The sequence below is a fragment of the Triticum aestivum genome, chromosome 5D, assembly GCF_018294505.1.
Source record: "Triticum aestivum cultivar Chinese Spring chromosome 5D, IWGSC CS RefSeq v2.1, whole genome shotgun sequence".
Classification (NCBI taxonomy): Eukaryota; Viridiplantae; Streptophyta; class Magnoliopsida; order Poales; family Poaceae; genus Triticum; species Triticum aestivum.
Window position 1 is genome coordinate 516,237,437 of NC_057808.1, and position 15,403 is coordinate 516,252,839.

Genomic DNA, 15,403 nt, shown 5'->3' on the forward strand with positions numbered 1-15,403 from the left:
GAAAAACGGTTCGAATAATGACCGGGCCATGGCGTGATGTCACGCTATAAAAGTTGTCAGCAGATTAGATTTGTGGGATATTATACTCTCTACGGTGGTATGTGGAATTTGTTTTGCAGAGCCGGACACGATCCTCGTGTTCAAAATCTTCTATGAAGTATTCGGAGGAGGAACCCGCCTTGCAATGCCGAAGACAATCTGCGTGCCGGACTCATCGTCATTGAAGCCTGGTTCAGGGGCTACTGAGGGAGTCCTGGATTAGGGGGTCCTCGGACAGCCGGATTATATCCTTTGGCCGGACTGTTGGACTATGAAGATACAAGATTGAAGGCTTTGCCCCGTGTCTGGATGGGACTCTCCTTTGCGTGGAAGGCAAGCTTGGCAATTTGGATATATAGATCTCCTCCCTTGTAACCGACTCTGTGTAACCCTAGCCCCCTCCGGTGTCTATATAAACCGGAGGGTTTAGTCCGTAGGACAACAACAATCATAATCATAGGCTAGCTTCTAGGGTTTAGCCTCTACGATCTCGTGGTAGATCAACTCTTGTAATACTCATATCATCAAGATCAATCAAGCAGGAAGTAGGGTATTACCTCCATCGAGAGGGCCCGAACCTGGGTAAACATTGTGTCCCCCACCTCCTGTTACCATCCGCCTTAGACGCACAGTTCGGGACCCCCTACCCGAGATCGGCCGGTTTTGACACCGCCAACAGTGGATACAATACCGCTTCTGGCTCCTCCTAGGTCATCGAAACGTCTCCCTCTACTGAATGCCGTTATAATTTGTTCACCGACATGCGGGCCATGCAGTGCGCGGGCCTAAATGCCATGCACCAAATTAGAAGGCAGTATGCAGGCGGAGAGTCACCCCGGTCGTAGCGCGGCAATAACGAGCCGTCGTATCACAAAACCCCACCTCCCCGCAGTCTAAGTTTGACGGACGAAGCAACCATCATTTCACTCTTCGCTGAATCCCTTTCTCCCTCACCGTCTTCAAGAAAGGCAACACTCGCATCTGCCACTGTTCTTCTCTCCCAACGAAGGGAAGGTAAGCGGATCCACGATGTTGGTATATTTTCGTTCAGAGAAAAAAAATAACTTTTGCAAAGCAGTAACCGATCCTCTCTTTTTGTTTCATTGTCATTGCGATTGTGTTTTCCTTTCAGTGGTCTCCTAGTATTCGTCAGTTTCATGATGGACCAAGGAGAACCAGGCAAAGATCTGCCGATATTGGAGCAGACGTGGGAGGCTGATCCCCACGAGACAGAGAGCTCCAAGAAGATGGAGGCAGCCACCGAGCCGACCCCAGATACGCTCACGGCCACTACTGAGATGGTCAACACCCCGTTTGAGGTTACAACCCCCGTGGCACTTCAGGAGCAGTTTTCTCCCTTCGAGGATGTTTCCCCCCCCCCCGCTGAGCTGCCCAAGGTGATTTTCTTCTTTGCCGATCTCGATTGTGGTTTTTCATATAAGTATGTGGTGATGAATAATGCAAAATTTTATCAGCTTCGATGCCATGCTATACATAGTGGTTTAAATAACTTGTGTTTCTTATACTGGAAAGTAATTCAGAATTTGTTTCTGTTTCAATTAGAGCCCTGATGCAGACAAGGATTGTGTGGTTGTACATGTCACTCGCTATGAGGCGGATGACCTGAATATACGCACTGGGAAAACAGAGTTTTTAGGCTGTTGGATCCTATAAGCCATTTGCGCTTATACCAATGAAGAGTTGTATTCCAGCCTCACCGTTGTCAGGCGTGTTGTCCAGGGTGTACTGAAGCACAAGAAGTTCAAAGCTACCCCTTCGTTTGTGAGGCATACTGTTCTTGTCAAGCTTATGCTGGAAGATGACATGGCATGCCTCCACAAACAAGTTTATGAGTGGCAAGGCCACAAGGTTGTCTTCATGAAGGTTCACAGGATTGAGCTGCTGCCGGACATCCTCGATGATGTTCATGGCAAGGTCCGTCTTGTGTCCAGCCCAAGTTAGATCGAGGCATGAAATAGTTGCCCCAACTAGTGTTTAATAGTAGTTTGGATTGTGTCTAATTATCCGAACCTTGCCTGTTATGGAGCCCTCTGGGGCTAGTACTCTGTTTGAATCCGTCTATGGGAACTGCTGCTACTTTTGTGTGCCCGTGAATCATCGTAATTGTTGTCGAAACAGATGCGTCCTCACTAGTTTTATCATACGAGCAGTGTGTGTTTTGATGAAATAGAGTACTCGTTCGAGAATTGTGCGCCGACGTATACATAAGTACTTGTAAACACTGTTGGTGCTACCCCACTTGTAAGCAGTTGTGCAAAACACGGCACATTGGCTCAGCTCGCTTCAACACTAGGCTATCGACCAGCTAAAAATCAACAATCTGCTGTCTGACATATAAGCAACTATATATCTTGTTACACTGGTTCATGCAGTTAACTGAGGCCACAATGTAAATTCCAAACGTTCACACGCTAGTCCAGCGTTCATGTGGAACACTCACATTAAACTCGGCTTCATAAAAAACTTGAAAAGCATAAGTTAAGAAATTTTATACATCTCAATGATTCATAGAACATAACAAACATATACTAGTTCACAGCAAAAGACAAAGTTGTGAGAAGGTTTACAAATCAGGAAAAGCAAGCAAGGCTTCTCTGAGCAAAGGGCCTCCCGGCAGGCTTAAATTTCCTGGAGTTCACTCTGGTTTTTTCTTGTTGCCACCATCCATGGTTAGGTTCTCTCATTCCAGAATAACCAATTATAATTGTGTTCTTAGTTGGAATGCTGAACTGAACCATGTAGTGTACTGACCAGCTGAAATTCTTGTGCATTCCACTAAATTTAAGCACCACTATTTGCAGAAATAAGCAGACCACAATGCCTCTTGTCCGCGCACCTGTCCAAAAAACCGCCGTGCAACCGTGCCAGCTAGTCCTCGGTCCATGGATGAACTGGTAGAAAGTGCATTCCGGACTAGGATGCAGTTGCTTGAAGGGGAACGCGACAGAAAACAAAAATTTTCCGACCTACGCACCAGCCCAGGACCACTATGGAGACTGCATACATGGTTTGATCTTTTTCGTTACCGACTCGTAGCGCAGCGAGAAGTAGAGTCGATGACGATCGGCGGTGCAGATCCCCGCAGCTAGGATTTACAACCTCCCAACCGCGAGGATGTATACCCTCATCTGCTCCTCAGACAGCCCTCCGGGAGGCGGTCGAACAGCCCCCCGGACGGTGTTGCAGACAGCCCTTCGGGAGGACCTTCGAAACTCGAACGGTCACTCGGACAGTCCTTCGGGAGGACCTTCGAAACTCGGACGGTCACACGGACAGCCCTTCGGGAGGCACTCATGAACTAAGACCAAGACTACGATCTCTCTACAGAGTTGCACACATACGGTGTCATCTATCCGGCAGGGCTTCGCCATCCAGAACTAGTTCCTGCCGGAACCCAGACAGCCTTACGGCTCTAGGAAACTCTTTTCGTGGGAGGGAGAGAAGAAGCCAGATAATGCATGGCATGTGTATGAGAGCAAGGGATGAGTGTGGAGGGCTGCCCCTCCACCTCTTTTTATAGGAAATACCAAGGGGGTAGGGTAGATTCACAAAAACCCCAAAATGCACATGAATGAAGTCCTTCCACAAGGACCTAGGAGTGAAACCAAGGAACAAGAGGGTCCCCAAGGGGGGATACCCCATGTGGCCGGCCACACCCCCATGAGGGGCCCAAAAATGGCTCCTATCCATCCATGTCATCCCCAAGATCTTTTGGAGCAAAGCCCCAAAAGGTGGCTTTCCATAAAGTAACCATAAAGCTGATTTTCACTATTCACGACGACATTTTTCAGCGTCTGATCGAACTGAAAATATTTATGTGGGCTAAGAACATTTCCAGTACCCACTAAAATGATTTTCAACGCGTTCCGAAACAATTCCGGTTTTAGTGATTTTCATCTGCGAAACGCATCTGAAGTGGCTCCGGCAGCTCCGGAACATTTCCGGTTTTTATCTCAGAATATTCCAAAAAGCTTCCAGAATGATTCTGGCATCCTCCAAGAATTATCAGGCATGTGCCTAAACCAATTTGACTTAATGGTGTATCCCGAAACAACTTTTCGGTATCATCGAAACTTATCCGATGACCTCTCTCTGCGGTACGATTCCGCTGTCCGAAACTTTTTCGGTGATTTTCTCTCAGACTCCCTGTCTAGTATTCAGCAGATAGATGACCCTTAAGCGTGTGACCCTATAGGTTCGGTGAAGTATAGACATGACCCGGAACCCCTTCCGATCAATGATCAACATCGGAGCCGTGGACACCCATATTGACCCCTATACCCACACGAATAAATATTCGAGTGAACCTCCAGTTGCCGTCTGCTATTCCTGTTGCTTCGTGATATGTTACAAATACCCGAGGTGAGACATGTTGGCATTCCCGTGGATCAACAACTTGTCCACTATGCTAGTTACCTCGTTACTGGTATTGTTCTCTTTTCTCGTTATCGTGTTCCGGCATCCCCGTGATCAAATCACAAAGTGTCTGGCCAGACGATGATGGATACCGTAACACCGAGAGGGCCCAGAGATATCTCTCCATCGTCGGAGGAGCAAATCCCAATCTTGAGCTATCAAGTTACTTGACACACTTTTCCATGAACCCGTAAGCCGCCGTAATAGCCACCCATTTATGGATGATGTTTAACAAACCCCAAAGTTCATGAAGCAAGCATGAAGAAACTCGATACTCTCATGGTCTAAGGAATCATGCAAACGTTAACCATCTCTGTGTTATGTACCAATAAACTTGTGACGAATGAATCTCATAGCATAACATCAATCCGGGTCGATTCAACACAAATGTTCTCTTAACATTGTGCCCTCAAAGTTGCTGGCATAGACATGCCCATGACCAGGAAAACAGAATCATCATGCAACACTTGAGCTAGTCTTAGAGGCCAGACTAGGAATACTTCTTACCGTTTATTATTCCACACGTGCATTTGAGTCTTCCTCCGAGCCTCGTGGATATTGCAGACTCGAGAATCATTGCAGTTATAGCATGGAACATAAACATAATTATGAACTCGGAGATAAATAATATCATTTATTATTGCCTCTTGGGCATATCTCCTACAGACTCCCACTTGCACTAGAGTCAATAATCTAGCTTATGCTAATGCACTTCACACCTATGGCACACCGGTGTAAATATGCTTCGCTTGTGGTATAGCCTGATGTCCAACGGATCTGATGACTTCAGTTCCGTGTGTATCTTTGCATGTCCTCGCGTTTTCACGTTTTCACAAAATTCATATTTTGTGTGGACTTGGCTTTGTATGTATGTGAATCACAGGTCGAACCTGGATTCCTCAGACTGAGTTATGGAGCAACTACCTGCAGTAGTGTCCCATTGTCAAAAGCCATCTTGGAACTATACTAAGGTCATGAATGAACTATATGATTCAACATCTTCTTTGTCGCTTCTAAAGCGTCAACATACTTAGCCCTTGTTATAGAATTCGCCACAGTAACTAGTTTGAACAAATTCCAACTAACTGTGCCACCACATTGTGTGTTACACAAAACCCTTAATTTAAATCGAAAATCGCATGGAGAAAAGTTGAAGACTCTATCGATGTAACATTTTACAACGAACTCTTCATGATCTCTGCTTGCGAGAAAACCATGTCATCAGTACTTACTCTAGTACTCTGTGACATCTTTCACTGTTGTCCCATGATCAGTAATTTGATCACTTTGGTATCCATACTCGCAACACGTTGGGAGTATCGGACATATCTGGTTGTTTTACATACCATGGAATACATGATTAATCCAAACACAAAAGTGTGTGGAATCTGCATCATGTATTTTACTCATCAGTGTTTTGGGACACCGAGTCTTGCAAAAACTCTTTCCATGTGACTTTGGCAAGAATCACTCCTTGGCGTTTTAAATGCTAAAAGGTTTTAGCATCTTGTCAATATGTATTCATTACTTAGCCCGATTAGGTAAATCTATCTCCATAGATCATCATGCCTAATATTGAGGCTATTTAGCCTAAGCACTTCATCGAAAAACTATTTTCGAATGAAGTCCTAATTTGTGTCAAGAAATTTATTTCCAATTACCAATGTGCCAAGCACATAAGGTTTTTAGAATTATTATTATGCTCCCACTTACTTTCTTGAATTACAAGCATCTTCGTTACCCATTGATGAAGTCAAAACCCCTTTGACCATTTCATCAAAAAACGAAGATTCCAACTCCATTTTGCTCTCTTCTGTCCATTGCTGGAACTCTGAAGTTTGCATACCTACTAGCATCCTCTGATTCGACAAATTACTTTGGACTGTATCATATACAAGTCCTAGCTTTCATTTCCAGCAGATGGAAATCCTTTTATCATCCATGTTTCAAATCTCATGATTGAAATGTGTATCGTAGGTATAATGTTGTCTAACAACAATATCTCGTTTGCGCACCTAAGAGGTTTGCACGAGCCTTGCCTACGTGGTTCAGCTGCAAGTTCGACCAAAGTTCATACATTTTATTGTAGAGACTTCTGTATCAGTCGCAGTAGGAAACTCTGGAATTTCTTCCAAGGTCTCTTTCCTTTGATCTGATGAAGATACTGTTTATCTCGTCGAGTTGCACTATTCTCCCACTCACCTTTTAGAAAGAACCATTATCTTTAAAAGCACACCGTTTCGCGGCAAAACTATTTGCCTCGGTATAGTGAGGGAGGAATACCCTTTTGGTATAACCTACAAAGTAGCACTTGTCTGATTTGGAATAGGTTTGTAACCTTTTACACAAGCCCCATATTCCAAATGTTAAGAAAAGATATAACATGGTTGGGCGTACCATACCATGGCTTCATTTCAACAGACCCGATGTAGCTCTTTTCAGTATAAAGCCGCAGTCTCTAAAGCATCACTTTAAAAGGGATAATGGCAAATTTATTTATGTCATCTTTGACCTTACCATGTCATAAATTGTTTGATTACATCTCCACGGACTTTCCACTTGCAGTGGTGTTCCGGGAGGTGCAAGTTTATGAAACCCCTTTCACAACTCATCAGACATTCGCTAAACATGTAACTCAAATATTCCTTTGTGCAATCAAATTGCAGAAACATAATTTTCTTGTTACAATAACTGCTACTTCATTTTTGAGAACCTTTCAAATGATTTCAAAAGATCCAGACTTACGTCTCATCAAGTAAATATCCATATATCTACTTGAGTCATTTCTGAAGATAAATAAATCCACCACTAACAACACTTATCGGACTACACACATCAAATGTATGATCACTAATAAGTTTGTTGTTCGTTCCTTATGGCCTGTGCACGGTATTTTAGTCACTTCACTTTTCGGAGGAAAGTTGCAAGTGTCAGATGATTCAAAATCAAAAAGACTTCAAAATCCATCATAATGGAATTTTCCATGCGGGTTTCTCCAATGTGACCAAATGTAGTGCCACACTTGTGTGGTATTCTTTTAGTCTTGCGACATTTAGCGTCAGTGTTATGGATGTATCATATTACCCTCAATATTCATAACATACGTCCCATCGATGATGGAAGTATGGCCCTTATGTTATTCATAATACTTAACAACAATTGTTGTTTTTATGAACAACTCTTTTGCAACAAACATTGTGCAATGGGCTAGAGTGTATGAAACTCTAAAATGAATTATGAAAGTAAACCCAGAGGTATTGTATTATTATCAATATTCATAACATACATCTCATTCATAATGAAAGTATGGCCCTTGTGTTATTCATAACATCGAACATAAAAAGTTCTCTTATGAACAACCTTCTTGCAAGATGCCTTATGCAATGGGATAGAGTTTGTAAAACTCTAAATGAATTATGAAAATAAATACAGACGGCAATACACCGATGGAAGGTATAGTAACATTTACTATGTTCCCTGTGTATACCTTAACCTCATTTCTAGCTAGTCTTTCAGGCCATAGTAGTTCTTACATCGAGTTGCAACAGAATGCAATCGAGCGGGCATTTTTGTGATGAACTCACAATACCCAAGAATTAGTGATTAACATGTTTAACCATAATTCGCAAGAACTATATCTTTGACCAGCCTTCTATACATCAAAAACTTGTATGACATTCATACATGAGCTGGATATTCCAGTCTTCTTTCCTTTTGCCTTTATACTTCTAGCAGTTTAACTTTTAGTATTTCTCCTACTCTCAGAAGAAGCACCCAACTTAAGAGTGGCATTAGCCCCGGACTTCCTAGGCGTGTAAGTCATACTAACACCCTTTGGACACTTCCTTTCTCTTTAAGTTGTTGTTTTATTCACCTTTCATTATATGACAGGCGTTCTTCTGGATCCCTTTCCCAACAGTCAAATGCATAGTAAACACTTTTACTAATACTTGCAAACAAACATTGCTTTGTTTGTATCTGAAAATAATTTTCAGTTCCATGAATATCATATAACTATCCCAACTTTCGAAGTTTGGGTTTCATGGAAGCAAACATATTCCACTTGACCGTAACAGAATTCTAGCTTTTGGATCAAAGGACGAGAGTCACATGATCCATAGCATTAGCGGGAGGATACGGAAAGCATGCGATAGGACAAAGTCCTTCTCGGCACTTTTGAGGACAATCCTCATATTACGGTACCAATCGTAAAGTTTTAACCAGATATTTAACAGCTATTCAATTTTAACAGGGAAGGTGGAAACGCGAGCCATTATTCTACAACTATTTTGCATATAACACTTAGACAATGTTCATAATTAATTGCACTAAGAATTAAACATGTTAATTCAACAGTGCGCTCCCACTCAAATCAATATCTCTCAAAATTGATTGTGAGTGATACAAGACCCACATTTCAATTGTTCGCCATTGGTGTAACACCACTGATGACAAAAATCTCAACCGGTAGGCCAACTTGCCAATCACATCTCTATGTGACTCTTGTTCATCTTTCGATGCGTGTGTTCCGAGCTCATGACGGTCATGCCTGAACGTCAAGACAACCAAGTGATCTCGCTGCGAGGTCTCAACTCACCCGCCTCACACTTCTCTAATCGTTCGTACCCGTGTGACACGGCGCACCCCGAAAAGATAGGTGCCGTGACGGTGCTACACTTGGGAGAACACTAACTACTTGGTATTTTAAGTGAGAGATCACCCTAATAAAAGCGACTACCGCGCAATCAAGAAGGGTGCATCATAAGGGATAAACATCTCAGGCAATTCATAATAGCATGATATGGTATAGCCCTTTCTGACGGAGAAGTCTTTCATTTCTTCGTCTTCGGCATTCGCGTCGGTGTTCACCTTCGCGAAGATTGCCACCACCTTGTCGATGCACCAGATAATATTGCTATCTCTATAGCTAACAAAATAATGCATTACAACAAGGTTGACACGCAGGTCATTAAAGTGCAATCATATGGCTCCAACCATCATGCCGAATCATGACACGCAGGTCATGTTAATCAAATTACATCATATAGTCATCTCATACATAATCGAATTAGTATGAGCACTGCTATACCACATCATATGCACATCCTGCAAAACCAAGTTAGACGCCTCTAATCGGTTTATGCAAAATTTATTTTACGTGGCTTCTAAGGTTTTGACTTAAACCGCAGCGACCAACGTTTTATCATCAAGTATGATTATTCAAGTTGCTAGATTAACATCTCGGGGTGTATGAAACACGGGATAATTAAATCTCGAGCCCCATACTAAACTTCGTCATACGCATGACCCCCGTGCAGATCATATCTGCAATGCCCTTTCATCTGCGAATTTCATCTTTCTTTTGACTACGGCAGAACCCAAAGAACTGATAGCACTTCCATGATCAATCAGGATCACGGATTGCCAGAACTTTGTCAAATTCCACCATGCTGTCTCGAGATTGAGCAAACGCAAATTCTAGGGAAGCAACAAGAACCTCGGGTAACAGATTTCATCTGTCACCCGCATAAATAATTTTCAGCAATAGATCTCATCTACTACCTAATTATATTATGCAATACCCATACATCTCCATGTATTCTAGATCGAAACCTGCATCTACGCATAGCACGGCTCTTGATGCCACTGAAGGGGAACGCGACAGAAAACAAAAATTTTCCGACCTACGCACCAGCCCAGGACCACTATGGAGACTGCATACATGGTTTGATCTTTTTCGTTACCGACTCGTAGCGCAGCGGGAAGTAGAGTCGATGACGATCGGCGGTGCAGATCCCCGCAGCTAGGATTTACAACCTCCCAACCGCGAGGATGTATACCCTCATCTGCTCCTCAGACAGCCCTCCGGGAGGCGGTCGAACAGCCCCCCGGACGGTGTCGCGGACAGCCCTTCGGGAGGACCTTCGAAACTCGAACGGTCACTCGGACAGCCCTTCGGGAGGACCTTCGAAACTCGGACGGTCACACGGACAGCCCTTCGGGAGGCACTCACGAACTAAGACCGAAACTACGATCTCTCTACAGAGTTGCACACATACGGTGTCATCTATCCGGCAGGGCTTCGCCGTCCAGAACTAGTTCCTGCCGGAACCCAGACAGCCTTACGGCTCTACGAAACTCTTTTCGTGGGAGGGAGAGAAGAAGCCAGATAATGCATGGCATGTGTATGAGAGCAAGGGATGAGTGTGGAGGGCTGCCCCTCCACCTCTATTTATAGGAAATCCCAAGGGGGTAGGGTAGTTTCACAAAAAACCCAAAATGCACATGAATGAAGTCCTTCCACAAGGACCTAGGAGTGAAACCAAGGAACAAGAGGGTCCCCAAGGGGGGATACCCCATGTGGCCGGCCACACCCCCATGAGGGGCCCAAAAAATGGCTCCTATCCATCCATGTCATCCCCAAGATCTTTTGGAGCAAAGCCCCAAAAGGTGGCTTTCCATAAAGTAACCATAAAGCTGATTTTCACTATTCACGACGACATTTTTCAGCGTCTGATCGAACTGAAAATATTTATGTGGGCTAAGAACATTTCCAGTACCCACTAAAATGATTTTCAACGCGTTCCGAAACAATTCCGGTTTTAGTGATTTTCATCTGCGAAACGCATCTGAAGTGGCTCCGGCAGCTCCGGAACATTTCCGGTTTTTATCTCAGAAAATTCCAAAAAGCTTCCAGAATGATTCTGGCATCCTCCAAGAATTATCAGGCATGTGCCGAAACCAATTTGACTTAATGGTGTATCCCGAAACAACTTTTCGGTATCATCGAAACTTATCCGATGACCTCTCTCTGCGGTACGATTCCGCTGTCCGAAACTTTTCGGTGTCCGAAACTTTTTCGGTGATTTTCTCTCAGACTCCCTGTCTAGTATTCAGCAGATAGATGACCCTTAAGCGTGTGACCCTATAGGTTCGGTGAAGTATAGACATGACCCGGAACCCCTTCCGATCAATGATCAACATCGGAGCCGTGGACACCCATATTGACCCCTATACCCACACGAATAAATATTCGAGTGAACCTCCAGTTGCCGTGTGCTATTCCTGTTGCTTCGCGATATGTTACAAATACCCGAGGTGAGACATGTTGGCATTCCCGTGGATCAACAACTTGTCCACTATGCTAGTTACCTCGTTACCGGTATTGTTCTCTTTTCTCGTTATCGTGTTCCGGCATCCCCGTGATCAAATCACAAAGTGTCTGGCCAGACGATGATGGATACCGTAACACCGAGAGGGCCCAGAGATATCTCTCCATCGTCGGAGGAGCAAATCCCAATCTTGAGCTATCAAGTTACTTGACACACTTTTCCATGAACCCGTAAGCCGCCGTAATAGCCACCCATTTACGGATGACGTTTAACAAACCCCAAAGTTCATGAAGCAAGCATGAAGAAACTCGATACTCTCATGGTCTAAGGAATCATGCAAACGTTAACCATCTCTGTGTTATGTACCAATAAACTTGTGACGAATGAATCTCATAGCATAACATCAATCCGGGTCGATTCAACACAAATGTTCTCTTAACATTGTGCCCTCAAAGTTGCTGGCATAGACATGCCCATGACCAGGAAAACAGAATCATCATGCAACACTTGAGCTAGTCTTAGAGGCCAGACTAGGAATACTTCTTACCGTTTATTATTCCACACGTGCATTTGAGTCTTCCTCCGAGCCTCGTGGATATTGCAGACTCGAGAATCATTGCAGTTATAGCATGGAACATAAACATAATTATGAACTCGGAGATAAATAATATCATTTATTATTGCCTCTAGGGCATATCTCCTACAGACTCCCACTTGCACTAGAGTCAATAATCTAGCTTATGCTAATGCACTTCACACCTGTGGCACACCGGTGTAAATATGCTTCGCTTGTGGTATAGCCTGATGTCCAACGGATCTGACGACTTCAGTTCCGTGTGTATCTTTGCATGTCCTCGCGTTTTCACGTTTTCACAAAATTCATATTTTGTGTGGACTTGGCTTTGTATGTATGTGAATCACAGGTCGAACCTGGATTCCTCAGACTGAGTTATGGAGCAACTACCTGCAGTAGTGTCCCATTGTCAAAAGCCATCTTGGAACTATACTAAGTTCATGAATGAACTATATGATTCAACATCTTCTTTGTCGCTTCTAAAGCGTCAACATACTTAGCCCTTGTTATAGAATTCGCCACAGTAACTAGTTTGAACAAATTCCAACTAACTGTGCCACCACATTGTGTGTTACACAAAACCCTTAATTTAAATCGAAAATCGCATGGAGAAAAGATGAAGACTCTATCGATGTAACATTTTACAACGAACTCTTCATGATCTCTGCTTGCGAGAAAACCATGTCATCAGTACTTACTCTAGTACTCTGTGACATCTTTCACTGTTGTCCCATGATCAGTAATTTGATCACTTTGGTATCCATACTCGCAACACCTTGGGAGTATCGGACATATCTGGTTGTTTTACATACCATGGAATACATGATTAATCCAAACACAAAAGTGTGTGGAATCTGCATCATGTATTTTACTCATCAGTGTTTTGGGACACCGAGTCTTGCAAAAACTCTTTCCATGTGACTTTGGCAAGAATCACTCCTTGGCGTTTTAAATGCTAAAAGGTTTTAGCATCTTGTCAATATGTATTCATTGCTTAGCCCCATTAGGTAAATCTATCTCCATAGATCATCATGCCTAATATTGAGGCTATTTAGCCTAAGCACTTCATCGAAAAACTATTTTCAAATGAAGTCCTAATTTGTGTCAAGAAATTTATTTCCAATTACCAATGTGCCAAGCACATAAGGTTTTTAGAAATATTATTACGCTCCCACTTACTTTCTTGAATTACAAGCATCTTCGTTACCCATTGATGAAGTCAAAACCCCTTTGACCATTTCATCAAAACACGAAGATTCCAACTCCATTTTGCTCTCTTCTGTCCATTGCTGGAACTCTGAAGTTTGCATACCTACTAGCATCCTCTGGATCGACAAATTACTTTGGACTGTATCATATACAAGTCCTAGCTTTCATTTCCATCAGATGGAAATCCTTTTATCATCCATGTTTCATATCTCATGATTGAAATATGTATTAATTGCTAGTTCAACCCGAACCGACTTTAAGCATCGCTACGATGAAAACAACCTCATCGTATTATTTCAACAAGTCGAGCTTTATGGATAAAACATTTTATCCGTATCAGTTTTAAGTTCCATAAATATTCGTTAGACTCTAAGTCTTCCGAAAGGTGTATCAAGGTTTTAATCTTGAATCACTTATATGGAAACTAACTCGGGTTGTATTGGCATTTAGCCAATTCCGGAGTCAGGGCCCATCAACGCTTCCTTGTGTATCGTAGGTATAATGTTGTCTAACAACAATATCTCGTTTGCGCACCTGAGAGGTTTGCACGAGCCTTGCCTACGTGGTTCAGCTGCAAGTTCGACCGAAGTTCATACATTTTATTGTAGAGACTTCTGTATCAGTCGCAGTAGGAAACTCTGGAATTTCTTCCAAGGTCTCTTTCCTTTGATCTGATGAAGATACTGTTTATCTCGTCGAGTTGCACTATTCTCCCACTCACCTTTTAGAAAGAACCATTCTCTTTAAAAGCACACCGTTTCGCGGCAAAACTATTTGCCTCGGTATAGTGAGGGAGGAATACCCAACATTTTGGTATAACCTACAAAGTAGCACTTGTCTGATTTGGAATAGGTTTGTAACCTTTTACACAAGCCCCATATTCCAAATGTTAAGAAAAGATATAACATGGTTGGGCGTACCATACCATGGCTTCATTTCAACAGACCCGATGTAGCTCTTTTCAGTGTAAAAGCCGCAGTCTCTAAAGCATCACTTTAAAAGGGATAATGGCAAATTTATTTATGTCATCTTTGACCTTACCATGTCATAAATGGTTTGATTACATCTCCACGGACTTTCCACTTGCAGTGGTGTTCCGGGAGGTGCAAGTTTATGAAACCCCTTTCACAACTCATCAGACATTCGCTAAACATGTAACTCAAATATTCCTTTGTGCAATCAAATTGCAGAAACATAATTTTCTTGTTACAATAACTTCTACTTCATTTTTGAGAACCTTTCGAATGATTTCAAAAGATCCAGACTTACGTCTCATCAAGTAAATATCCATATATCTACTTGAGTCATTTCTGAAGATAAATAAATCCACCACTAACAACACTTATCGGACTACACACATCAAATGTATGATCACTAATAAGTTTGTTGTTCGTTCCTTATGGCCTGTGAACGGTATTTTAGTCACTTCACTTTTCGGAGGAAAGTTGCAAGTGTCAGATGATTCAAAATCAAAAAGACTTCAAAATCCATCATAATGGAATTTTCCATGCGGGTTTCTCCAATGTGACCAAATGTAGTGCCACACTTGTGTGGTATTCTTTTAGTCTTGCGACATTTAGCGTCAGTGTTATGGATGTATCATATTACCCTCAATATTCATAACATACGTCCCATCGATGATGGAAGTATGGCCCTTATGTTATTCATAATACTTAACAACAATTGTTGTTTTTATGAACAACTCTTTTGCAACAAACATTGTGCAATGGGCTAGAGTGTATGAAACTCTAAAATGAATTATGAAAGTAAACCCAGAGGTATTGTATTATTATCAATATTCATAACATACATCTCATTCATAATGAAAGTATGGCCCTTGTGTTATTCATAACATCGAACATAAAAAGTTCTCTTATGAACAACCTTCTTGCAAGATGCCTTATGCAATGGGATAGAGTTTGTAAAACTCTAAATGAATTATGAAAATAAATACAGACGGCAATACACCGATGGAAGGTATAGTAACATTTACTATGTTCCCTGTGTATACCTTAACCTCATTTCTAGCTAG